Below are 27,361 nucleotides of genomic sequence, written 5' to 3'. Positions count from 1 at the left end.
CTTTTACCATTTTCCATTTGTTTGCCCACCACTTGCCACTTGCCTACATGCACTGTGACAGCCTGTCGAGGTTTAAAACGCTTTGTTTCCCATGGCCATTACAAAACCGTAAACATGTAATTTCACCTAAATTGTCGTTTATGCAAAATAGAACATGCTAACGTTTTGTTTTACAAGCCTAGCGACAACAACAACAACATATGATTCTTAACACATTGACATCAACACCTAGACAGCCAGAAAATACCGTATGTAGGTACGTGCATACGTGTCTGTGTCTGTAAATAAACTTAACTACATAGACATTCGAAACACATGTAAATGAGTGGCAGTAAATGAATGAATGGATGACTGAATGAATGAAAGTTGGGAGTTTTGAGGGTTGGGGTCATTGCATTTTTATGTCCTCCCCCCCATGATGGGCTGGCATATTGAATTTTTCATTCCGTTTGCAACGCCTTGAAATATTCCAATTTAAAAATCAGGATATCATAAGATAGAAGACAATAGGATTTTGTTATAGAAATTAAGAAGGTTAGAGAATTGAAGGCCAGCACATATTCTTCTCATGGAAGACCAGTAAGTATTTTTCTCACAGAAAACCAGTAGGCCCTCTTCTCATAAACGATCAGTATGCGTTTGTTTACAGAAGACCAAAATTGATCATATCATAGAAAAACAGCTATGTCCTACTAATGGAAGACTAGGGGTGATGTTTTTAAAAAAGGCCTTAGTAGGTATTCCCACAGAAGACCAGAGGTGCTCTTCTCATGGAAGACCAGAGATGCTTTTCTCATAGAAGCCCAAAGGTGGTCCACTGACCCGGACCCGAGGTGGTCCCCTGAGAGAAGACTGCAGGTGGTCCTTTGTTAGAAGACTAGAGGTGGTCTTCTCATGGAAGACCAGAGGTGGTCTTCCCACAGAAGGCTCGAAGGTTTTTTAAAGAAGGCCCGAAGGACTTCTCCTAGAAGTCCTGAAGCTCTTCTCCTTAAGGTCCCGAAAAGTTGTAAGAAGACGGGGAGAAGATCCGAAAGTTTTATCCTAGAAGACATGAAGGTCTTCTCATAGAAGACCCAAAGGTTGTCTCCTAGAAGTGCCAAATATTTAGAAGTACCAAAAACTCCTTCTAGAAGTTTCAAGGATCTTCTCATAGAAGACAAGAAGGCCTTCTCTCAGAAAACCCAAAGTTCTTCTCCCAGAGGACACGAAGGTCTTCATATAGAAGACCCAAACTTCTTCTCATAGAGGACGCGAAGGCCCTCTCCCAGAAAATCCGAAGGTCGTCAATTAGAAGACTTGAAGATCGTCAACTGGAAGATCCGAAGATCTTCTCAAAGATGACCCGGAGCACTTCACATAGAGGACCCGAAAGTCATCAACTGCAAAACCTGAAGTGCGAAAGGTTTTTTCCTAGGAGTGCCAAAAGACTTCTTCTAGAAGTGCCTATGGTTTTCTCTCGAAAAACCCGAAGGTCTTCTGTCACAAGACACAAAGATCTTCTTTTAAAAGATCTTCAATTAGAAGACCCGAAAGTCGTCAAATAGATGACCCAAAGGTCTTTCCTTAATAGTGCCAAAAGCTCCTTCTGAATGTGTCAAAAGTGTTCTCCTAAGTTCGTCAACAGGTCTTCCTGTTGAAAAGGCCTTCTCCCAGATGAGCCAAAAGACTTCTCCTAGAATTGCTAATTGTCTTCTCCCTGCTAAAAGAACCAAAAGTCTACTCATAGAAGACCCGTAAGGTTTGCTCTTAGAAGATGTGAAAGTCGTCTCCTAGAAGACCCGAAAATAGTCTTACAGAAGTACTAAAGGTCTTCTCCAAGAAGTGCCCTCTGGCAACGCCAAATTCCTTCTAGAAATACCAAACTTCTTTTTCTAGAATACCCGAAGGTCGTCAACTGGAAGACCCAAAGGCTTTTTTCCCAGAAGTGTCAAAAGACTTCTACAAGAAATGGCAATAGCTTTCTCCCAGAAGACACGAAGGGCCTGTCAAGAAGACCCGAAGGTCTTCTCCTAGAAGACGTAAAGGTCTTCTCCTAGAAAGTCTGAAGGTATTGCCTTAAAAGACCCAAAGGACGCGAAGGTCGTGTCCTAGAAAATCCGAAGATCTTCTCCTGGATGACACAAAGGTCTTCTCATAGACGACACGAAAATTTTCTCATAGAAAACAGGAAGGTCTGCTCATAGAAGACCCGAAGGTTTTCTTACAGAAACACGAAGGTCGTCTATGAGAAGACCCGAAGGCCCATTTCGTTTTCTCGTAGAAGACACGCAGTTTTTCTCAAAAAAATCCTGAAGGTTCTCTCCTAGAAGAACCGAAAGTCTTCTGGTAGAAGACCCGAAGGTCTTCTCCAAAAAATACCTGAAGGTCTGCTCATAGCAAATCCGAAGGTCTTCTCCTAGAAGACCCGAAGGTCTTGTAATAGGAGACACGAAGGTCTTCTTAAAGAAGACCTGAAGCTTGTCAACTAGAGGACCCGAAGGCCTTCTCCTAGAAATGTCAAATATCTTCTCAAGAAGACCCGTAGGTCTCCTCACAAAAGACCAAAAGCTCTTCTCCTGGAACACCCGAAGATCTTCTCCTATAAGACGTAAAGGTCTTCTCCAGGAAGGCCTTTGGCTCTTCCTTTACGTCTTCTCGAAGAACGCCTAAAAGTCTTCTCATAGGATGCACAAAGGTCTTCTGATAGAAGATCGGAAGTTTTTTATGTTAGAAGATCCGAATATCTTCTCATAGGTCTCTGTCTATCTCTCTATCCCCCTCTCTCGTTTCTCACCAATTTTAGTACCTTTGATGGAGGTATGAAAATCTCGTCTCTGCCTAACTTAATGCCTGTTTTTCAAGTTGTTGTTATTGTTTGTGTGTGAGTGTGTGTGTGATTGGTATTTTGTGCTGCGACACAATACCACGAATCCACTCAAGGGAAATGTTCATTCGTGTCAATGACAACATGGCTTGAAGTTGTGTTGTTTTGTGAAAATGTTAGCACGTCAGATATTGGAAAAATAAATATTGATACAGAGTCAAACATAGACGCAGATATACAAACATACATGCACACATACATACATATGCAAATCAGTTATACCAACATATTTTTAGCATGAAACGATACAATATGAAACAACATGTCTATATGTTGTGAGATGTGTTACGATTGCAATGAACTTTCTAACCCCAAATACCCATCTCCTCTCTCTTCTCAACACTTCTTTCCTCACCCAAATCGTCAAAGTGACGATCGCTCGGTTGGTGATTTCGATGTCAGTCATTATGGACGAAATGACAATAATCGTGGCCGCATAAAAACAATCATCACATATGCGTCCTAGAAAACTTGGAGTAGGTTCGGACGTACATACCTACGTATGTGCGTAAGTGTTATGTGCCTGCCTGCGTGCGTGTGTGGTTAGCCAAACACATTCATGTGCTTATGTTCGAGTGTTGCTGCATGTGTTGCGACTCGCTTATTGTAATATGCAAAACCTCAAAGTGGTTTTGTATGATGACATCTGTTGACATGGCATTTGGGCGGCAAGTTTTGATGGTTGGGAAGGGAGGGATACAAGAAAAAATTGAAATCAACGAATATAGAACACAGAGACGACACATTGTCATTTAAGGGCCCTTTGGAGGTTCTGGGAAAAATCATGATGTCTTTTAAATGGGAATACCTTTTTTAAGTGCCCATTCGAAATTCCTGAAGCAACCTCCAAAATCTGATTTGATATTCCTTAAGGACATCTAGGGTTTATGGATTTAAAATATTGTCAAAAAGGCCCAGAGATTGTCTCGTGTGTCAATGTTTTTATGAATTTAAAAACATAAGCCCATTAGCTGTGTATTAGGGTGTTTCGCTTATGTAATTCTTAAAAGTTGACATGTTTTGAAAAAAAAAAAACAAAATATGTATCTTGGCAGCGGATAAAGCTATTCGAGGACCCATATATTTTGAAAAAAACTTGTCGCAAAAAATTAAATTTTGAAGAAATGATTATTTTTCGTACCACCCCAATATCAATATACTTAGCTTGTGGTAATAATATCCATATATGTATGCTAATGCTTACATATTTTGCCATTTTGAACAAAACAATTGAAGGTTGTTTTTTTCTCACCCATGAAAAGCTTTTAAACGAAAATACTGTGGCAGAAAAAAGAATCATAGCTAATATCCAAAGTCATTTGAAATAATAATCCAAATAAGGGATTTGGGAAAAAGAGACAGAAGAGATTTGGGAAAAAGAGACAGCACTCAAACGATATTTGGTAATGGAAAAAGAGAGAGAAAACAAGTAAAAAAGCAGTAAATTCAGCCGGGTCGAACTTTGAATACCCTCCACCATTTGGAGCAAATTTAGAAAATTAAAAAAAAATAAAAAAAAGTAAAAATCTTAAAAATATTGAATATAGCCGTTATATATAGGTCTACATGAACACGTGGACCTGCATAGGTAACCTTTGTCATAAGCCAATAAAATATTCAAATACGAACATTGAAAAAGTAAAAACAAGTAAAAAATCAGTTTGTCCGGCCTGGCTGAACTTTGAATACCCTTCACCTTTGGCAAAGAATTTGAAAAATTTCAAAAAAAATAAAATCCATTAAAAATACTGTTAACATCTTAAAAATGCCGAATGTAGCCTTTTAATATTGGGGTCTATACGAAGACGTGAACCTGTATAGGCATCTTTTGTCATAAGCCATAGCAATATTCAAATACGAAACTTGAAAAATTTCGGTGAATAGTGTAGCTAAAATCATCGGAATATCGAATATATGGAGATACCATTGTATAGGGCTATACGAAGACATGGACCTCCATAGTAAATTTTTTGTCACAGACTGCAGTACCAATTAGAAACTTCAAATACCAAATTTCAAACTTTTTCGGTAAATATTGTACATAAAATCGTTAAAATACTGAATATAGAGAGGTACTGATATATGGGCCTATACGAAGCCCTGGACCCATATAGACAATATTATGTCGCAGGCCGTAGTACCTATTAAAAACTTCAAATACGAAATTTCCAACAATTTCGGAATATAGGGAGGTACTAATATATGGGGCCTGAACCTGCATAGACAAGTTTCTGACATAGACAGTAGTTCCCTTTACGAACTCTAAATACGAAATACGAAACAACTCCAGTAAATAATGTTGCTAAAAAATCATCAAAATACCGAATATCGGGAGGTACTGTTATAAAGGGGCTATACGAAGGCGTGATCCTGCATAGACAATGTTCTGCCATAGATTGCCATGTATTACCCATTAAGAATTCCAAATACGAAATTTGAAACCACACGGGTGAATAATGTCCCTAAAATCGTCCAAATATCAAATATCGGCGGTACGTTATATGTGAGCTACAGAATATTGTAGACCTATAGAGGCATTTCTCTTTCAGGAGGTAAAGTGCTTCGAAAGAACTGTTTGTGCGGATTTTTAAACAGTTCCATTGAAAAATTTAGCTAAAATCATAAAAATACCGAATATTGGGAGGTACCGTTATATGGGGGATATACGATATCGTGGACCTAAATATACAATTCTCATCTAGGGAATAAAGTATTCACAAGGAACTCCATGTGAGAATTTTCAGACAATTCCACTGAAAAAATTGGCTAACATCTTTTTTCATCGGGAGGTGCGTTATATGGGGGATATACGATATCATGGACCTATGAAGACGATACACTTCCAGTGGGTAAAGTGCTCCGATGGAACCTACAATCATCAAAATATCGAAATTCGGGGTTACCTTTATATGGGGGCCATACGATATCGTGAACCGATATAGCCCATTTTCGAACTTGACCTGCCTGCAGACAAAATACTGATCTGTGCAAAATTTTACCTTCTTATATTTATTCGTTTTGACTCTAGCGTGATTACAACAGAAGGACAGACTAACGGACGGATAGGACTAAATCGTCTTAGAATTTTACACCGATCAAGAACGTATACAGGGTGAGATAAAAAACTGCAAAAAAGTCGAACGCAATAAGTTTTATTTTTTTTATGTTTACTGAATGAATGCAAGAAATATCGGAAATAGCATCAGATTTTAGAATAAGTTCAGATTTATTCGAATTGGCCACCATTGGCACTTGGCGAATGTTGCTTTGCGGTATTTTAGCCCATTCCCGGAGAAGCGCTTGATTGAGGTGATCGACACTTTGCTATTTTTTAGTGCCAACCTTGCTTTCCAAAATACTCCAGACACAATAGTCCAACGGATTGATATTCGTAGATTTTTGTGGCAATTGTGCGCTGGAAATTAAGCGAAGAACCCCATTTTGTAACAATTCTTGGGTGGCGCATGCTGAGTGCGATGGTGTTGAGTCCTGTTAGAATGTCCAAATTCTGCGACCAAAATTTTTGCGTGCTCAAGTCTTTAATACACTCTTCAGAATATTTTCGCGATAATTTTCGGCATTTATTCTGATGCCACGGTCGATTAAAACGAGCGGAGATCGACTATTGGCTGTTATGACGGCTTACACCATCACCATGTCCTGCGCTTGAGTTCTGCTGGCCAACCGAGGGTGCACATTTTCAGCTGACCTCTTTGGCAAATATACACGATCATTTTGTTTGTTCACAAACTGCTGGACAACGAATGTTTTCTCATCGGAGACAACTAAATTCGGCAGTTCAACACTTTCGGCCAAGCGAAGCAACTCTTTAGCTCTTTGGAGTCTATTTTCTTTCTGTTGCGGTGTAAGTTCTCGCACTTTTTGGAATTTCAATGGCTTTACCCCGAGCTAATTTTTTAATATTTACCGAATGAAATATTGACATATTTTCAGCTCTCGAGCCATTTTTCGGCCACTGCGACGCGGGTTTCGATCAAGTCGCGTCTTTTCTTTTCGAACCATTTCTGCTGATGTTGCTGTTTTCTTCCGTCCACTTCCTTGACGTCGGGCTACGCTACCAGTATCACGGTAACGAGAGATGGTACGAGACAAGAACCGTTTATTCACATTTAAATGCTGGAGTGCTCTAACGATAGCCACTTGTGGTTTTCCAGCCAAATATAAATAAATCACACTATCACGCTTGAATTCCATCACGAATAACTTTTTTTCTGGAAAATTCTCACCAATATGCTTTTGTACCCTTGTAAAAAATATAATGAACTGTCACTGGAATAATTTTAACAGTTGTCGGACTAGTGGCTTAGAAATGACAGAAGTCTGAAATTGGTTGCAGTTTTTTTTCATATAACTTTGTTTTTTCTAAAATTATTATTTCCATGAGTTACAAACGGAATCATGAACTTAATATACCCTCCATACTTTGTATGGTGGAGGGTATAAAACCATAAAATCAAAAATGGCTAAGCAAGAAAATAATCTCCCATTTCAATTGAAAATGACTAAGCTTATTATTGTATTTTAATGGGAAATTTTATGGAGATTGTGAGAATATTAAAGAAAATATTAGAAAAAAAAAATAATTCCAGGATAGAAGGGAAATTATTCAGAAAATTGGTTTAAATATCTATTAGTGCTTACTGGTAGCTGGTTGATGAAAATGTCCTGCTACTTTTTTCTTCGAAAATACATCTAGAACGTTTGGGCAACCTATCTTTGACATATTGCCATCAAAAGTCTTCAGCTGTAAGTTTCAAGTGTCTGTAATAAAATGATCATATGATAAGAAGTAGGACAATCGGGATAATGAGAAATTAAGTCAAATAGAAAGAAATACATCAGGATTCTAAGGAATATTAACATTCTAGGCCACAGATACCACATACTTCCATTACTATACATATATTGGAGGCATTCCTAGACACTTTCATTCAAATAGATGCCTACCTCCATTACTTGTTACCAAAAAACCATAACAATTTTCTCCAATGCTTTTAGTAATAAAGAAAATTCCTACCCCTCCCCCTTCAGAATTGTAGTTTTGTCTTCAAAACATATGTCAAAACTTGTATTACTTCCCTCCCACCACGTCATTGCGGTTGTCGATTTGTGTAAAAGAAACTTTTGCCATAATTTTGTTCTCTTTGTTCTATCAAAACTTGTCAACTTTGTTCTGCCGCAGAAGTGAAAGCACTTTACTGCTGCGGCTGCTGCTTATCTCTCTATCGCTTTCTGAATAAAGTTAATGTTCGGCATTCCAATTTCCCTGCTAAAGTTATCAATATTGAGAATAAAAATTTTGCGGAAAAGTTTTTTTTTTTCTGTGGCAATGCCTAGATAAGAATTGCAAATTCCATAGAACCTCAATATCTCGAAGAAGAAAGAAAATATTTAGGTTAAGCTTCTTGACATCGAAAAGTTTGATGACATGTTTTCGTTTTGAGATTAAATAAATGAATACAAATAGGTTTGAAAAGGAGACTTGAATTTTTTTTTGTTTTGAGGTGAGGTGGTGAATTTAAAGTTGATGCGACGTTTTAGGCAATAGAAACACGTCGCGGAAATTATATGAAAAATTTTGGAAAAAATGTCGGTCTTAAATTTCTTACACATTCAAAATGGCTGAAGCTAGAATCATGAAATAAAATCATTGGTCCGTAAGTGTTAGATAAGGCTGGGTTTTCGGAAATTCGTACTAGAACGGTACTAAATATTGTACCCTTTGTATTTGATGGACCAGTGGAGCTAGAACTCTTAAATGCGGAAGGAGGGTACTGATGAAGCACATTCCGAAAGAATTTTTCGCACGTTAAGTGTACGAAAAGTACTAAAATGTACTACAAAGGGTGAGATGAAAAAATTGCAAACAACTTCAGACTGCTGTTATTTCTAAGTCACTCGTCCGACAGCTGTTAAAATTATTCCAGTGACAGCTCTTTACAAGCGTACAAAAGCATTTTGGTGAGAATTTTTCCAGAAAAAAAGTTATTTGTGATGGAATTTAAGCGTGATAGTGTGATTTCTTTATATTTGGCTGGAAAATCACAAGTGGCTATCGTTAGAGCACCAGCATCCAGCATTTAAATGTGAATAAATCTTCTGTGTCTCGTACAATCGCTAGTTACCGTAATACTGGTAGCGTAGCCCGACGTCAAGGAAGTGGACAGAAGAAAACAGCAACATCAGCAGAAATGGTTCGAAAAGTAAAGAAGCGACTTGATCGAAACCCGCGTCGCAGTGGCCGAAAATGGCACGTGAGCTGAAAATAACGCAACCTTACATTCGGCAAATATTGAAAAATGAGCTCGGGGTAAAGCAATTTTCCAAATTCCAAAAAGTGCAAGAACTTACACCGCAACAGAAAGAAAATAGACTCAGACGGGCTAAAGAGTTGCTTCGCTTGGCCGAAAGTGGTGAACTGCCGAATTTGATTTTTTTCCGATAAGAAAACATTCGTTGTCCAGCGGTTTGTAAACAAACAAAATGATCGTATTTGCCAAAGAGGTCAGCTGAAAATGTCCGCCTTCGGTTGACCACAAGAACTCAAGCGCCGGCCATGGTGATGGTGTGGGCCGTCATAACAGCCGATGGTTGATCTCCACTCATATTAATCGACTGTGACATCAGAATAAATGCCGAATATTATCGCGAAAATATTCTGGAGTTAAGACACCCTCCAGAATATTTTCGCGATAAATTTCGGCATTTATTCTGATGCCACGGTCGTCTACTACGAGCGCCTTGTCACGCAAAATTTTGGACGCAGACCTTGGACATTCCAACAGGACTCAACAACATCGCACTCAGTACGCGCCACCCAAGAATGGTTACAAAATGAGGTTCCTCGCTTCATTTCCTGCGCAAAATGGCCACCAAAATCTCCGGATACCAATCCGTTGGAATATTGTGTCTGGAGTATTTTGTTAAGCAAGGTTGGCACTAAAAAATACTAAAGTGTCGATCACCTCATGCAAGCACTTCGCCGAAAATGGGTCATAATACCGCAGAGCAACATTCGGGCAGCGTGTGACGGTTTCACTGTGACACTATGAAAGCCATAATTCGTGCCAAAGGTGACCAATTCGAACAAATCTAAACTTATTCTAAAATTTGTTGCTATTTCCGACATGTCTTGCTTTCATTCAATAAAATTTAAAAAAATAATAAAAAAAATTAAACTTAAAATTTAAATTTAAAAAATTATGGCGTTTGACTTTGTTGCAGTTTTTTTTATCTCACCCTGTATATATCAGCGTACAATTCTAAGACGATTTAGGCTTTTCCGTTCGCCCGTCTGTCCGTCTGTTGTAATCGCGCTAGAGTCAAAACGAACAAAGGTAGGTAGCTGTAATTTTGCACAGATCAGTCTTTTGTCTAGAGGCATGTCAAGTTCGAAGATGGGATATATCGGTCCACGATATCGTATATCCCCCATATAACGGTACCCCCGATATTCGGTATTTTGATGATTTCAATCACACTTTTCAACAAAATTGTCTGAAATTTTACACAAAGAGTTCCTTGTGAGTACTTTATCCCCTAGAAGAGAATTGTCTATATAGGTGCACGATATCGTATAGCCCCCTTATAACGGTACCCCCCTATATTCGGTATTACGATGATATTAGCCACATTTTTCAATGGAATTGCCTGAAAATTCCTTGTGAGTACTTTATCTCCTAGAAGAGTTGTCTATATAAGTCCACGCTATCGTATATCCTCCATTTGACGGTACCTCCCTATATCAGGTAGATCGATGCTTTTAGCTAAATTTTTCAATGGAATTGTCCAAAATCTATACTAGAAGTTCTCTCTAAGCACTTTACTCCCTGGAAGAGAAATGCCTACATAAATCGACGATATCGTATAGCCCACATAAAACTGTACCCCCGATATTCGACATTATTCACCGGAGTTGTTTTAAATTTCGTATTTAGAATTCGTAATGGGTACTATAGCCTATGACAAAAAATTGCGTATGCAGGCTGACAAAAAATTGTGTCTTTGTATAGTCTCCGTATAACGGTACCTCCAAATATTCGGTATTTAAATGATTTTAGTGACATTATTCACCGGAGCTGTTTCAAATTTTGTATTTTGAGTTCGTAATGGGAACTACAAGCTATGACAGAAAATTGTCCACGTCTTTGTATAGGCCCCATATATCAAAATCTTCCTATATTCGGTATTTGGACTATTTTAGGTACAATATTCACCAAAATTATTTGAAATTTCGTATTTGTCACAGAAAATTGTCTGTGCAAGTCCACGTCTTTATATAGCCCCCGTATATCAGCACCTACCTATATTCGGTATTTTGACGATTTTAGGTACAATATTTACCGAAGTTGTTGATATATCGTATTTTTATCAATTTTCGTACTTGAATATTGTAATGGCTTATGACAAAAGTTGCCAAGGCAGATCCGCCTATATACCCTAATATAACGGCTATATTCGGTATTTTTAAGATTTTAACAGAATTTTGTTTTTTTTTTTTTTCAAAATTTCCAACTTTGTTCCAAATGGTGGAAAAGTATTCAAAGTTCGGCTCGGCCGAACTTACTGCTTTGTTACTTGTTAATTTATAATAAAATGCTTCTTATATTAAATTTCCAGTTGCACCCGATGAACTTTTCCCCAAATGCGGACTGAAATTAGGATCTATAATTTCCTTTTTACATTTTTTATCTAGTTAAGGTGACAATAACGACTGGAGCTATTTTTTTTAAATTTACTATCAATTTTATTATGGTACCTCATTTTTGTAGTCCATTCTGCCACTCAGAACACTATATATTCATGGATATGTCTCTTCAAAAATCCTAACAAAAATATCATTTTCACAGCATTTATTAATAAAAGTCCCACTTATTTTAATCTCTATTATGTCGTAAAACATAAACATTTTCAACTAAGTTTTTTTTTCAGAGCATGATATATTGCCAATTCTTCAAGATTTTACAGCGAATAGAGCACATTTCATGTTTTATTTGTCAAAAGTTCTTCGCACTACAAATTTCCTTAGTCGTCTCTGGCCAATGTTTTAATTTCTCAGGTATTTTTTTTTGTTTCATTTTCGCGGCACTTGTTTCTTTTCTATTTGAATTTTTTTTTAGAAACTATGAAATACAAATTTGAAGTGACAGCCACTTGGCATGCGAACGAGAAATTTTTGTTTGGATTTTTGGCGCTGAGTTTAGTTGCAGATAGCTAGCTAGGCATGCATGTCAACCACCTTGGAGGATTGTGAGTGAGTGAGCAGACATTTTATGGCATGTGGCAAATAAAAAGAACAAAAAAAAAAAAAAGAACATCTTTGTTAGTCGACAACTCTATAAGAGAAAAATTCAAAACAAACATTCTTTGGATATATGGAATAGTATTAGCGTCTGAGCGTAGATGGCTTGTGAAATGGAAAGGATATTAATTACTAAAATTCTTGAATAAATAAAAAAATACAATAAAATCAAAAGCCATAATTTTGACATTTTTTGAAGGCAAAAAATGTCGGAAATAGCATCAAATTTTAGAATAAGTTTATATTTGTTCGAATTGATCACCTTTGGCACGAATTATGGCCTTCAAACGGCTAATGAAACCGTCACACACTGCCCGAATGTTGCTCAGAGGTATTTTGGCCCAATCCCGACGAATCGCTTGCTGAAGGTGATCGTCATTTTCGTATTTTTTAGTGCCAATTGTCAGCTGGATATGAAGCGAGGAACCACATTTTGTAATCTTCTTGGGTGGCGCGTGCTGAGTACGATGGTGCTGAGTCCTGTTGGAATGTCCAAGGTCTGCGGGGAAATTTGTTTGCGTGCCCAAGGCTTTAATACACCCTCCAGAATATTTTCGCGATAATATTCGGCATTTATTCTGTTGCCACATTCTATTAATACGAGCGGAGAGCGATCATCGGCTGTTAAGGAAGCCAACACCACCACCATGGCCGGCGCTTGAGGTCTGGTGGCCAACCGAAGGTGCACATTTTCAGATGACCTCTTTGGCAAGTAAACACGTTTATTTTATTTGTTTACAAACTGCTGGACAAAGAATGTTTTCTCATCGGAGATAACCAAATTCGTCAGTTCACCACTTTCGGCCAAGCGAAGCAAATCTTTAGCTCTTTTGAGTCTATTTTCTTTCTGTTGCGGCGTAAGTTCTTGTACTTGTTTGTTTTTTTTTTCAATATTTGCCGAATGGAACATTGTGATATGTTCAGCTCACGAGCCATTTTTCGGCCACTGCGACGCGGATTTCGATAAAGTCGCTACTTTACTTTTCGTACCACTTTTGCTAATGTTGCTGTTTCTTTTCGTCCACTTTCTTGAAGTCGGGCTACGCTGCCAGTATCACGGTAACGAGCGATGGGAAGACGAGACACAAAAGATTTATTCACATTTAAATGCTGCAGTGCCCTAACGGTAGCCACTTGTGGTTTTCCAGCCAAATATATAGAAATCACACTATCACGCTTGAATTCCATCACGAATAACTTTTTCTCTGGAAAATTCTCACCAAAATGCTGTTGTACGCTTGTAAACAATAGAATAAGCTCTCACTGGAAAAATTTGAACAGCTGTCGGACGAGTGGCTTAGAAATGATAGCAGTCTGAAGTTGGTTGCAGTTTTTTCATTTCATTTCATATTCGTTTAAGAAAATAAAACCAGAATAAGAAAATTTAAAAAATTTAAATTTTAATATTTGTTATACCATTTTGCATTTTGAGTGAATCTTTCTCAGGTTAGAGGGCCATTCATTCAAAAATGTTCTTTATTTTTTCTGTGTTACATAAAAGATCTGATACATTTCCTTTTAAAACACCTCGGTCTTAGGCCCATAAATATCTTTCATCAACAACATCTTTACAATCAGCTTGATTTATTTATACCATTTTTTATTTACTTCGTTTTTTTTTTTATTTCATTTTGTTTAAAAATAATCTGTCGTATTTTTTGCCTCATTATATTTCCTGTAATATTTTCATAACAAAAATACAATATTCGTTCTCTCACGCTTGACAAATTGCTTGTGTCATCAGCAGCCTGCCAGCCAGCCGGCCAACCAGCCAGAGAGGGACTCGCTCGTTGCCGCACATTGCGTGTGTGTTCACATTTTAATTAACACATAATAACATTAATGTATTCTTTATAATTACACAACTAATTATGGTTAATTGAGTCAATTATTTTAAATCTCTCATGAAATATTTGCAATATTGCAAAAAAAGTGGGAAAAAATGTGAGAAAAAAAATGAAATGGAAAATCCTCAACACGCACCATTAGCTCTATGACGCCCCCACACACCGCAGCAGCAAAGAAATATGCTTGATGATTATGCTGATGGACATTGAGTGCTTGGACATCATGTAAATATTGGAGAACTTATTTATTATTTAAAACAGCAAATAAGTAAGTAATAATTATGGTCCGTGGGCTGATTATGTAACACCCTACAAAGTATTACAATGGATACATCGAAGGTTGGGATTCTATGACGATATCGACAGTCACTTCAGCCGAAGAACTTGTAATTCCTCAAGATTCACGGATAATTGAACATGTTTTTATAATAAGCGAGAGAAGCGGAGTCACCTAGTGTACAAGAGAAAGAGAGAGATTTATTAGACAGATATCTCTTTTAATACTGTACATATTAAATAAAATGAGTGTTTGTGGTGAACAGACCTTTGAGTCATTAGAATTAAAAAAAATGCCGTTGCAACATGTAGAACGTTTGAGCTAGATTACGAGATGTAACCTGGATTACAAACTGATGAAATTGAGTTGAATATTTGCCTCCAACATAGCTATGCGTGTTTATGATCTGTCCATAAGATTTATGGCACTCATGTGTCATTTAGTATCTCTTTCTATCTCTCTCCCTCTCTCTCTCTTTTACACTTTATCTTAAATAAGGTTAAGTCATATTATTATAAGTAGTTCTTAAACAACGCTTGACAATATTTCTATAATACATTTGTAGAGCCTTTGAAACAAAACTAAGAAAGACGTGTCTACTTTATGAACTCATAGATCCTCGTTCAGATTTGTTCTTCGAGCCGGAATAGTGGCCTATTGTGGGGAAAAAATCACCACGTAAGTGTTAAAGAATTTGTCTTAATGTCGAGATAATTCTGCCCAGCTAGATGAAAACTGCCTTCAGGAGTGGAAAATTACCGGCCATACATTATAGCTGGAGTAGTTTTCACAAGAAGAAACAGAGAGGGGATTTTAATCAGCCAATAAGAAAGATACTGAGGTAGATAGAGACTTCAGTAGAGGAAACTGTAGTAGCAAACTTATCGAGTCGCTGACGAAGTTAGAAAAACGACTCAACCCTATACAGGGTGACAGCGGTTAAAACTTGTCCGACAGCGGTTAAAACTATTCCAGAGACAGCTCATTATATTGTTTACAAGCGTACAAAACCATTTTGGTGAGAATTTTCTATAAAAAAAGTTATTCGTGATGGAATTCAGGCGTGATAGTGTGATATCTTTATATTTGACTGGAAAACCACAAGTGGCTTTCGTTATAGCACTCCAACATTTAAATGTGTCTCGTAACATCGCTTGTTACCGTGATACTGGTAGCGTAGCCCGACTTCAGAGAAGTGGACGGAAGAAACCAGTAACATCAGCAGAAATGGTTCGAAAAGTAAAGAAGCGACTTGATCGAAACCCGCGTCGCAGTGGCCGAATAATGGCTCGTGAGCTGAACATAATATTGAAAAATGAGTTCGGGTTAAATCCATCGAAATTCCAAAAATTGCAAGAACTTACACCGCTACAGAAAGAAAATAGACTCAAAAGAGCTAAAGAGTTGCTTAGCTTGGCCGAAAGTGGTGAACTGCCGAATTTGGTTTTCTCCGATGAGAAATCATTCGTTGTCCAGCAGTTTGTAAACAAAAAAAAAAAAAAAAGAACGTGTTTATATGCCGAAGAGGTCAGCTGAAAATATGCACATTCAGTTGGCCACCAGAACTCAAGCGCCGGCCATGATGATGGTGATGGTGTGAGCGCCATAACAGCCGTTGGTCGCTCTCCGCTCGTTTTAAACGACCAATCGCGAAAATATTCTGGAGGGTGTATTAAAGCCTCAGGCTTGCAAACATTTTAACATTTTGGACATTCCGTCGCACTCAGCACGCGCCACCCAAGAATGGTTAAAAAATGAGGTTCTTCGCTTCATTTCCAGCGCATAATAGCCACCAAAATCTTCGGATATTAATCCGTTGGACAATTGGGCCTAGGGTATTTTGGAAAGCAAGGTTGGTACTAAAACTACCAAAGTGTCGGTCACCTCAAGCAAGCGCTTCGCCCGGAATTGGGCAAAATAGCGCAGAGCAACATTCGGGCTGCGTGTGACAGTTTCATTGGCCGTTTGAAGGCCATAATTCGTGCCAATGGTGACCAATTTGAAGATATCTAAATATATTCTAAAATTGGATGCTATTTCTGACATTTTTTGCTTTCATTCAATAAAATTTAAAAAAAAATGTAGAAATTATGGCGTTGGACTAAGTACTCCTAAAGTCTTTGGGGGAGAAAGTGAAACTACTTTCGGAGGTTTTGGCATATTCCATATTCATGGACCTGCGTAGACAATTTTTTGACATAAACTGTAGTTCCCTTACGAACTCTATATACGAAATTTGAAACAACTTCGGTGAATAATGTTCTTAAATTCGTCAAAATATCGAATATAGGGGGGTACCGTTATTACGATGCCGTGGAAATATATATATATTTCTCTTTCAGGGTGTAAAGTACTTAGAAAGAACTTCTAGTGTGGATTTTTAAACAATTCCATTGAAAAATTGGGATAAAACCATCAAAATACCGAATATCGACAAGAACCGTTATATGGGGGATATACGATATCATGGGCCTATATAGACAATATTCTTCCAGAGTGCAAAGTACTCAGAAGGAACTCCTTTTGTGGATTTTCAGACAATTTAAATTTGGTTACAATCATCAAAATACCGAATATCGGGGGTACTGTTGTATGTGGCTAAATGTATGGGGGCTGTACGATGTCGTGGACCGATTTAGCCCATCTTCGAACTTGACCTGCCTGCAGACAAATGACTGATCTGTGCAAAATGTTAGCTTCCTATCTTTGTTCGTTTTGACTCTAGCGCGACTTAAACAGACGGAGAGACGGACGGGCAGGGCTAAATCGTCTTAGAATACATATACGCTGATCAAGAAAATATATACTTTGTTAGGTCTAAAAATATTATTTCGATGAGTTACAAATGGTATGACAAACTTAATATATCCTCCATATTATGTATGGTAGAGAGTATAAAAAAATTAAAAATTTGAACATTATATTTGATATGTTATGATATTTGAAGTATAGATGGCGTTGCCATACATATGGGGAAATTCCTTTGGGTTTTGATTGAAATAGGTGTTTTTTGAAAGAGAGTTAGTCAATAAATCCATATTCAAAAAATTTGGTTAAAAATTGAGAGTTTCCGAAGAAGTGTATAATGGTGTGCAAATTCAAAATAAATCCAAATAAATGACTCCCATCCAGAATTACCGTGTTAACCATTTACTTAGAGGCATTATGTCACGCAACCTTTAAGACTGTATGTATTGAGGTTCGAAATTTCAAAGATAAGATTGCTTGTGAATCGTACTGGAATTTGTATCATGGTGTAGGGTGTATAAAGGAGAATACAGTTGATTGAATTAAAACGGCTTCCAACAATTTTTTCCTGGTTGTATGTATATAAATCATAACATCTGATAGTTTGTTTCCTTTGAAACACATTCTCAATTAATTTTAATTTCAAATATCCACCAAAAAAAGAAACCTTAAGTCCTTGCTCGTGTAAATTTAATGCAATTTATTATCCATTTGCCACAACAGTATGGCGTATTTCTGCGACCCCATTTTTTTTAAATAATGAAATAAAATACGGGAAAAAACGGAAATACGCTCCTTCCTCAAATACACACACTCAACACTATACCCGGGTAAATATTTAAATATTCCATATATGTGTTTGTCTGTGGTTAAACAACGATACGTGAGCGTCTGCCAGCCTGCGTGTGTATATGTGGTGAACACATATGCATGTGAGTGTGTGTGCATGGTGTGCATAACGAGGGTAAGCATGTGCTCTAAAACAAATAATATTAATAAATCATGCTAAAACATTTCATCAAGTCATGTTGGCTGGAGAACCACGTCATCGGCATCATGACTTGCCATCATCATAACACGTCGGCCAAATGGCAAAGAGGGGAAGAGAGAGAAGAGAGGTCATGACATGACACCAGCAGCATGGTCATGGCAGAGAAAGGGATCAAGTTTTCTTAGATAATGGAGCTAAAAACGCAAACAAAACCATGAAGCTTTAGAACACACACATGCTCACTATTTACACCACCCCATCCACCCTCCGTCCTTCCACTGAGGAAATTTTAAACATTCAATACTTAAATAATAAAATAATAATTTAGAGCGAAAAGTTATTGACAGCAGCCATACAACTTAAACTCTTCCACGAAATATAACGTGGCCAATGAATAGAAATAGAGAGCGAGAGAGAGAGAGGAAGAGAGAGAACATCACCTTAATATTTAATTCGCTTGTCGGTGAAACCCATCAAACACCAATAAATTTAATTAAGTTTCGAAAAAATTTGTGTTAAGCACTTTATTGTGTCTAATTGGAATTATCGCTCAAAAAACCGTTGCGGCCGAGGGTGGGTAATTGCATTTATTGGAAATTTAATTAATTTAATTTTAAATGAAATTAAAATTGCAACAATATTGCAGGTTGTTTGTTTTGTTTTATTTTTTATGTGGTTTCAGAATTTGTGGTTGTGTAGGGCTTCAAGTGGCAGTTGAATGTGACTTCGCATGTGGCTTTAAGGACAGAATGAATTGGAATTTTAATTTAATTATGAAGATGTGAAAATGGCGATTTATGAAAAATTTTAATGGAATACTTGTGGAATGTCAAGGTGTCAATCATTGTGAGTAACATCAGAAGCAGAGGAGAAATGAAGGTTATAATTTACCACCGAAAAAGACTTCTTGCAAATTTTTCTCTCAAGTGCTCCTAATTAGATATTTTTATCAGAAGGATTTCTAGCGAAACCCTTCAGGTGAACTTTTAGCTGTAGGAGACTTTTTCCAAAGAAGATTTTAAGATATTCTACTCAGAGGAAGCTTAAAGTAAGTCTTATATTTCCATTAAACCCCTTTAAGAATTCTATGCATGGGAATTCTTCAGAAGTTGTTCTCTCCATGGGACACCCTTAGGATGTCTTCTATTTTTGATAGATCTTTATAACTCTGCTATTCATAAACGAACTTTTAACGTTTTTTGTATAAAGAAGACAATTTCGATCTTCCATGTCTTGATCGGTTTCTACAAGGAATCTTATAGAGGTGTTCTTTCTGGGGAGGGCCTTAGAGGTCTGTAATGTATAAAAATGGTCTTTAGAGGCCTTATCTCCATAGAAAAATTTTAGAAGTCTCTTCCTGAAAAATTTCTCCAGAAGTTATTCGATGCATGAAAAAACTTTTGTAAGGGACCTTGAAGATGGATGACCCTAAGAGGTAACTATTCAAAAGGTCCTTGGAAGCCTTCCATCCGTAAACGTCCTAAAAAGTCACGTATCTACCTTTTCTCCCTTTCAGGAGGTTATATGTCTATAGAAGTCCTTCCTTTTGAGGCATTATCTCTGTTTAAATTCTAGGAGGTCCTTTGTTACTAGAAGTCTTTTGATAGTCTTTACTCACAAAGACTTGCAGGGTGTCCTTTATCTACGTACGTTTTATGATTAGCTCTGTATCTTTAGTGGACATTTGAGTGTCCTTCAATCGTAGGAAGTCTTTCTGCGGGTCCTTAATCTATAGAACACCTTCGGGAGGTCTTTAATCTATAAAACATACTTTCGGACGATCCTTTCTAATGATATGTCTTTCAGAAGGACCTCAGTCTCTGTGGTTCTTTTAGGGTGTCTTTTTGCGGACTCTAAACCAAGTGGTGGAAGCTAAGATGTGATCTCTTACCTATATGTGATGTTTATGAGAACCTTTGTCGATAGAAGAACTTTTAGGGTTCTATATCTATACTTCCCGAGGGCTCTCTTTCTAAGAAGCCTTTTTTGGATGTCTTCTAGTCATGAGATCATTTATTCATAGTAGACCTTCTGGAGGTCATATTTCTATAGAAGACCCTATAAGGTATCTATAGAACACATTCAGGATACTGTCAGAGCATCTCTATCTAGGAAGCCATTCAGCAAATCCTTCATAAGGACCTCTATGTAAAGAAAACCTGGTCGAGGTCCATTATCACTTGAAGGCATTTAGAAGTTTGTCTATCTAATGAAGACCCATGGAGTACTTCAATGTATGGAAAATCTGTGGGAGGTCCTGTATTTATAACAGATCTGCGGGAGATCCTATGTCTTTTGAACAGCTTCTGGAGGTTTTATATCTATAGAATGACTTTTATAGATCCTACATCCTTAGATAACTTTCAAGCAGTTTTGGAGGCCCTTCAATTTGTCCTTAGTCTATAGAAGACCTTCAGAAGTGTTTTTATTCATAGAAGACCGTAAGAAGTCCCTGTACCAATACCAATTTTAAAAGGGTATTTTCAATAGTAAATTTACAGAAGATCTTTTATCTATAGAAGATCATTTGGAACTCCCCATCTTTGGAAATTCTTCTAGGGGTTGTCCATATATGAAGACCTTTTTGGAGGTCCTCTATCTATATAAAACCTTTGTGAGGGCTTTCAGGACATTTCCTTATCATAGAAGTTCCTATGTCCTTCCATCCATAAAGAACTTTCTGGAGTAGTTCAATCTATATATGACCTTCTGGAAAGATTTTAAGTAAAGAAGATCCCTGCATTACCACAATCTACGGAAGATTACAGGAGATTTTGAATCCCTAAAATGTCTTTTGGAGGTCCTGTGTATATGAAGACTTTTTGGAAGTCCTTTGGGGGTTCCTCTATATTAAAATATTCTGGTTATTCCCTATCTATTGAAGAACTTCAGAAGATTTTCTATTTATGGGACTCATTCGAAAGTTTTCAAGCTATAAAAGAGCCAGATAGGTGACATCTTTGCTAGTCCTTCTTGATTTTTTTCGAACTGCTGAAGGAATTTTGAAGGTGGAACTATAAAACTTTTTTGAAAGTGTTCAAGTTTTAGAAGAGTTAGAGAGGTTGCAACCATACCAGTACTTCTGAAGATTTTATAAATGTTTACATTCTAAAGTGAACCTCTTGGTAGATCTTCAACTTGAGAGACGTTCCATCTACTTTAAAATACCTTCAGAAGGACTTTTAAGAGATCTTCTATCGATGGATGGTTTTAAGAAGACTCTTAGAAGATATTATATCCATAAATCAACTTCAAGAGGTCCTCTATACTTGAAAGATTTCTGCGAGTTCTCACATTAATGGACTTGAGATGGCACTATATATAGAGAAGACCTCCACTTATTTCTAAAGGACCTTTAAGAGATGTAGGAGATCTCTGGGGATCGTCCATCTATAGAAGACCTTGGATGGTCTTTCATCAATATGTTTTTAATCAACGACAAGTATTCAAGCTTTTCTAAAGATTGACGACCTTTTAGATATGACAGTAAATACATTAATTGAAAAAGTATGCATAGAAACGTTAATAAATAAATAAATAAAACAAGATATAACTAATAATGACGAAAAAATTAGAAAATTGTCCCGGCTTAAATTTCTTATTGACCTTTGCATCCACTTCAATAAGACTACGGCATGTGTCACCCTTGGACGAAGGATGCATGTTAATCATCTTCTTAGCCACAAACATACCCCTTAACTTATTCCAAAAAAGGCAAAACCAAGCATAAACAAAATACTTATTATCGATTCTGTTTGAAAAGAAAACTTGGCGGTCTTTTTTTGTGAGCTCATCCCATGCTTGGCAACTGTTCAAGGTCAAGAGGCAGCAAAAACGGATTTCTTTGCATGATTGGAAGTTGTTTGGAAAGTGAATTGCGAGTCTGTAACTTGATCCAAGTTCAAATTGCATTTGACACGTTCGGGATGGCATGACAGCGTAACGCATTTAAATGCGATTTTGTTGAAATGGGGTTTTGTACTTAAATACACATCATGAATATAATGGGTACTGGTGTTGCTGTTGTAGTTTTAGTATTTTTTGACGAGAGAGTGATGCTAAGAGAATGAGAGCAAAATGGGTATAATATGTTGAAAACTCCAAAAACTTGAAAAAAAAAACTTCAAAGAAAAATAATATTATTCTGTACTTGAATATGGAAATACATTCCAGGATAAAGGTATCCCCATTACCCCTTTCTATTCTCGTTCTCTTCCACACACAAAAAATATGGATAACCCTTCTACACAAACATGCCTTTATTATTAGTCTCTCTCTCTCCCTCTCTCTCTCTGTTGTGCAATGCATCTGGAGCATAGCCAAACCACTTTGAGTGTGTGTCTTAAATGCCAAGTGCATCTGTGTGTACATGATTACACGTGTGTGTGTGCACTTTATCTAGACTTGTTTGCTGTTTATAATCGAAAATGCAAAAAAGGAGAAAAAGAAAAAAATCCCAAAAAATAATATTGGAAGAAATTCAAGACATAAATAACAATAAATGTTTGCATGTGTCTGTGCAAAATGTGTTGAAATGAACACATTATCTAGTAATTGAGATGTCTAAAACACACACACACACACATGCTCACATGTAGAGATCATGCTGGGTACAAGCAAAACGAATTTGTTGTTTTTTTTCTTTTCCCTTCAAGACTTGGTACTGGTTCATTGTCCGTTTTGCCAAAGTGTAAATTTGTCAAATAAATGTTTGTATGTATGTCTGCATGTAATTGAGAAGAAAATCAATATTTCAACTTTAAGTAGATTTCGTGCAATTTGTTGTTGTTGCTGCTCTGCTCCACCACAGCTAGTTTGCATCTTAGTTTTTCTTCGTTTCACACTTACTTAAGCATGACGCTCCACATTTGTCTAGCTATTGTTTACATACATCGCAGCTCCTCTACGCTGCCCTCGCTGGGGGTTTTGCAATTTGGCCAGAGATTCTGTCTATGCCCAACATCTGTAACACTCAGCATGACTGTTATTGACACTCAATATTATTTTGTCGACAGAAAGAAGAAAAAAATAAAAATTGGATATGGTTATTTAATACAGATATCCTTTGGCAGCCAACCAAATGACTGGCACACACCACTCACAGAGACAAAACACATTCAAAATTCACATATGATATATTTGTGTGTGTGTATTGGAATCCAATGGAAAACATGTGTTCTGCTCTAATAGTTTTTAATATTAACAAATTGAAGGATATATTAGGAAAATTAGTTGAGTAAATTAGAAGCAACTGTTTTCAAAGGGAGAAAAGGGTACAGCTGATGTTTAAGGAAAAGGAGGATATGATGACATATGTTTTAAGTCTTTAATAGATTTAAATACGGAATGCTAGGTAAAAAAGAAATATATGAGAAGGAATTAAAATACGAAATTAATTTCGAAATGAATATTTGTTGTACGCCAAGAAAGCAGGCGATCTTCTTTAGGAAGATTAGGAGATCTTTTATTTAATATTCAACAAATAGTTCGGGTGATATAAAAAATCAGGTAATTTTCTATGATAATATCAATTGATCTTCGATGGGAAGATCAAGTGAACTTTTTAGAAGATCATGATCTTCTATAAGAAGATCAGGTAATTTTCTATAATAAGATAAGGTGATTTTCCTTGAGCAGATCAGGCGATCTTCCGGGGCAAAATCAAATAATCTTCTATGAGAAGAACAAAAAAAAATAGAGGATCTTCTGTGATCTTCGGTAAGAAGAACAGGTGATTTTTTGGAAGGTCATAGAAGATCAGGGGATTTTCTATAAAAAATCAGGTGATCTTTTATAGGAATATCAGTTGATGTTCCATAAGAAGAGCAGATCATACTCTAAAAGAAGGGAAGATGATCTTCTATAAGAATATCAGGTGGTCTTCTGTATAAAGATCAGGTGATCTGCTATAAAAAGTTCGGGTGATCTTCTATAAAAAGATCGTGTGATTTTCTATAGGAAGATCAGGTGATCTTCTGAAAGAAGATCTGGTGATCTTCTAAAAGAAGATCTGGTGATCTTCTATAAGAAGATCAGGTGAACTTCTATAAGAAGATCAGGTCATTTTATAAAGAAGGTCAGGTAATGCTCTAAGAAAAGATAAGGTGACCTTCTTTAAAAATGTCAGGTCATCTTCTCTAAGAAGATCAGGTGAGCTCCTTTGGTTAGATCGTTTGATCTTCTTTGTGAAAAGATCAGATGATCTTCTTTGAGAAGAGCAGGTGCTGCTCTATGAGAGGATCAGATGAACTTCTATGAAAAGATCGGGGGATATTCTTTAAGAAAATTAGAGGTTCTTCTGTAAAAAAATCAGCTGATCTTTCAAAAGCAATGCAGGTGATATTCTTTAAGGAGAATAGATGATCTTCTATAATAAGATTATGTAGGTGATATTCTACAAAAAGGTCGGGTGATCTGAGAAGATCAAGTGATCTAATTTAGAAAGAGCATAGAAAATCAGGCGGTCTTCTAGGAGAAGATCAGTTGATCTTCATTGCGAAAATCAGGTGATCTTTTAAAGGAAGATCAGTTGATCTTCTATAGAAAGATAAGTTCATCTTCAATAGGTAGATAATCAGATAGATAAAAAATCAGGTGATCTTCTTTGGGAAGAACAGGCCATCTTCTTTAATAAAATCGATTGGTATTCTTTAGGAACATCTTCCAAAAGTGAGAAAGATAAGAAGATATTTTACAGAAGGATCCTCTCAAATCAAATAGTAGATTATCTAATAGAGAAATAGGAGATTTTTATAGAAAGATCACTGATCATTTATAGAAAATTCAGAGATTTCGATTTTGCTCTATACAGTCTGCAGGTCTTTCGTACGAAATTCCAGGTATTTTTAATAGAATACCTAGAAAAGCAGCATTCCATTGTTTTTCTAGGCAAATTTTTTCCATATCTCTTTCAAAAAAAATGAAATGCTTGTCCTGAATTTGTTACAAAGCATGTCCTTTATCAGGACGATTTTATTACGCTTTTCATACACAAACTTAGAAATCTCTCACATAATTCGTTCTAAATTGGAATAAATAACGCTTAAATATCTCAAAGAGTTTTATGCTCTATCCTTGTTTTTATTGGTAGTGCCAAAAAACATAATTCTCTATAATTGAGCCATAAACGCCCCATTCTCATTGTTTATATTGTACACCAATCTCCTGCTCCCTTTACAACCCCGCTTTCTTCTCAAATAACACAAATAGTTCGTTTGTTGTTAAAAATCAAGCAATTATCCGGTGTTGCTGCTGCAACAGAGATGAAATACCGCTACCTTGATATTGCAACATGACACTTTAACTGTTTGCGGCAAACACTAACACCAACAAATTGTCCAGAACTCGAACAGGACAAACAAATTTATGGGCGAAAAATATACTACCGAAGCAGAGTGGCGATTGAGCGCGGTGTAGAAGCGGACAACTGCATTTTCCCCGTTTGCAACTGGCTTTCGTTCTCAAAATGCCGGCATGTCCATAAATCTTCTAAACTTAATTTAATGCCTTGCCGTGCTGTAAGAACGATGTTGTAGGAGGTAAGTTGAAAAGTGTGGAGGAGTGAAATTGTACGAAACTCTGGTAGTGGATTAGTGGGCACGGGAGTAGGAGACCAAGGAAAGTCAGTGACAAAAGCAGAGGCAAAAAGTGAAAAGAGTTGTTAGTTTTGTTTCTTTGCCTCCGGCATCTCAGGTAGTATTTACTTAAGTTATAACGGTATTTAGCTTGGCGGAATTTTAAATATTTCATGGCTGTGCTTTTTTTGGTGTTACATTTGATGCTGGCTATGGCTTTAAGGTTGGGATTGCCTTTTAATGGGGAAGTACATTATTGCGTATGAGTGTTGGAAGGAAGCCATGTTAAGTGTACACAAGGGTGTACATTAAACATTTTAAATTTTGTTGAATTCCAGTTTAGTAGTGCCTTTTGAAAAATATTGTTTTGGAAATCCTCATTGACAGTCAGTAGAAAAAAATATTACGAAAAGAATGGTTCTTTGGAAAAATAGATTTTAAAATATCCACTTTCATATTTTGAAAATTTTTTTTTTTTTAAATCTACATTGATAAAACTTTGAAACATCCACTTTCAAAGGTCCTCGTTAAAAGTTTTTATCTGGAAAATATTATTTAAAAAGTCCTCGCTCAAATGTTCTCTAGAAGAAATTTCTTTGAAAAATTCACGCTTAAAGATCCCTCAGAAAAAAATCCCTTTCCAAAATCCGCGTTGATGAAGGCCTTAAAATATTCTTTTCAAAATTCTGGTTCATAAGATCTTTTGGGAAAAAATTCTCTAAAAATTCCAATCTCGAAAGTTCTTCGAGCAATATTTTTAAAAAATTTTCGCTCAAATGTTCTTCGGAAGAATATTCCTTTAAAAACCACACTCTTAGATCCTTCAGGAAAAATTTTACAAAATCCACATATATGAAGAGGCCTTTGAATTTTTTTTTAAATCCAAGTTTAAAATGTCTTTCGGAGAAACAATTCTCTAAAAAGTCCTTAGAGTTCTTAAAAAATCCACGTTCCAGCTGACAAATAAATATGGATTTTTAAAGGATAATAATTCAAGGATCAGCAGGTCAATAAATTAGGATTTTTAAGGACTTTTTTGCAAGGACCAGTATTAAATAAACTTGGATTTTTAAAGGTATTTTTGTCACGGACAAGCAGCCAAATAAAGGTGGATTTTTAAAGGACCTTTCGTCAAAGACCAGCTGTCAAATAGACTTGGATTTTTAAGGGACATATTTTAAAGACCATCCATTCAATATATGTGAATTTTTAAAAGACATTTTTTCAAGGACTAGCAGTCAAATAAACAAGAATTTTTAAAGGACTTTTTGTCAAGCTGTCAAATAAATGTGGATTTTTGAGAACATTTCTCAAGAACAAACCGACCAATAAACGTTTATTTTAAAAGGAAAGCAGTCAAATAATTGTGGATTATAGAGGAAATTTTTAAAGGACCAGCAGAAAAAAAACGAGGATCATAGAGGACGATTTTTAAGGGGCTGGCATTCATATACACTTGGACATTGTTCAAGGACCTGCTGCCCATAAACGTGGATATTTAAAGGATATTTTTTCAAGGATCCGCTAATTTTTAAAGGATGTTTATCAATGACCTGCTGACCAATAAACGTGGATATTAAAAGGATATTCTTTTAAGGACCTGCTGATTTGTAAAGGATGTTTATCAGAGACCTGCTGACCAATAAACGTGGACATTTAAAGGATATTCTCTCAAGGCCATCTGATTTTTAAAGGATGTTTATCAAGGACCTGCTGACCAATAAAAGTGGATATTTAAA

This window comes from Musca domestica, unplaced genomic scaffold, assembly GCF_030504385.1.
Source record: "Musca domestica strain aabys unplaced genomic scaffold, Musca_domestica.polishedcontigs.V.1.1 27, whole genome shotgun sequence".
NCBI lineage: Eukaryota > Metazoa > Arthropoda > Insecta > Diptera > Muscidae > Musca > Musca domestica.
The sequence above is the reverse complement of the archived record's forward strand: the minus strand, read 5'-3'. Positions refer to the sequence as shown.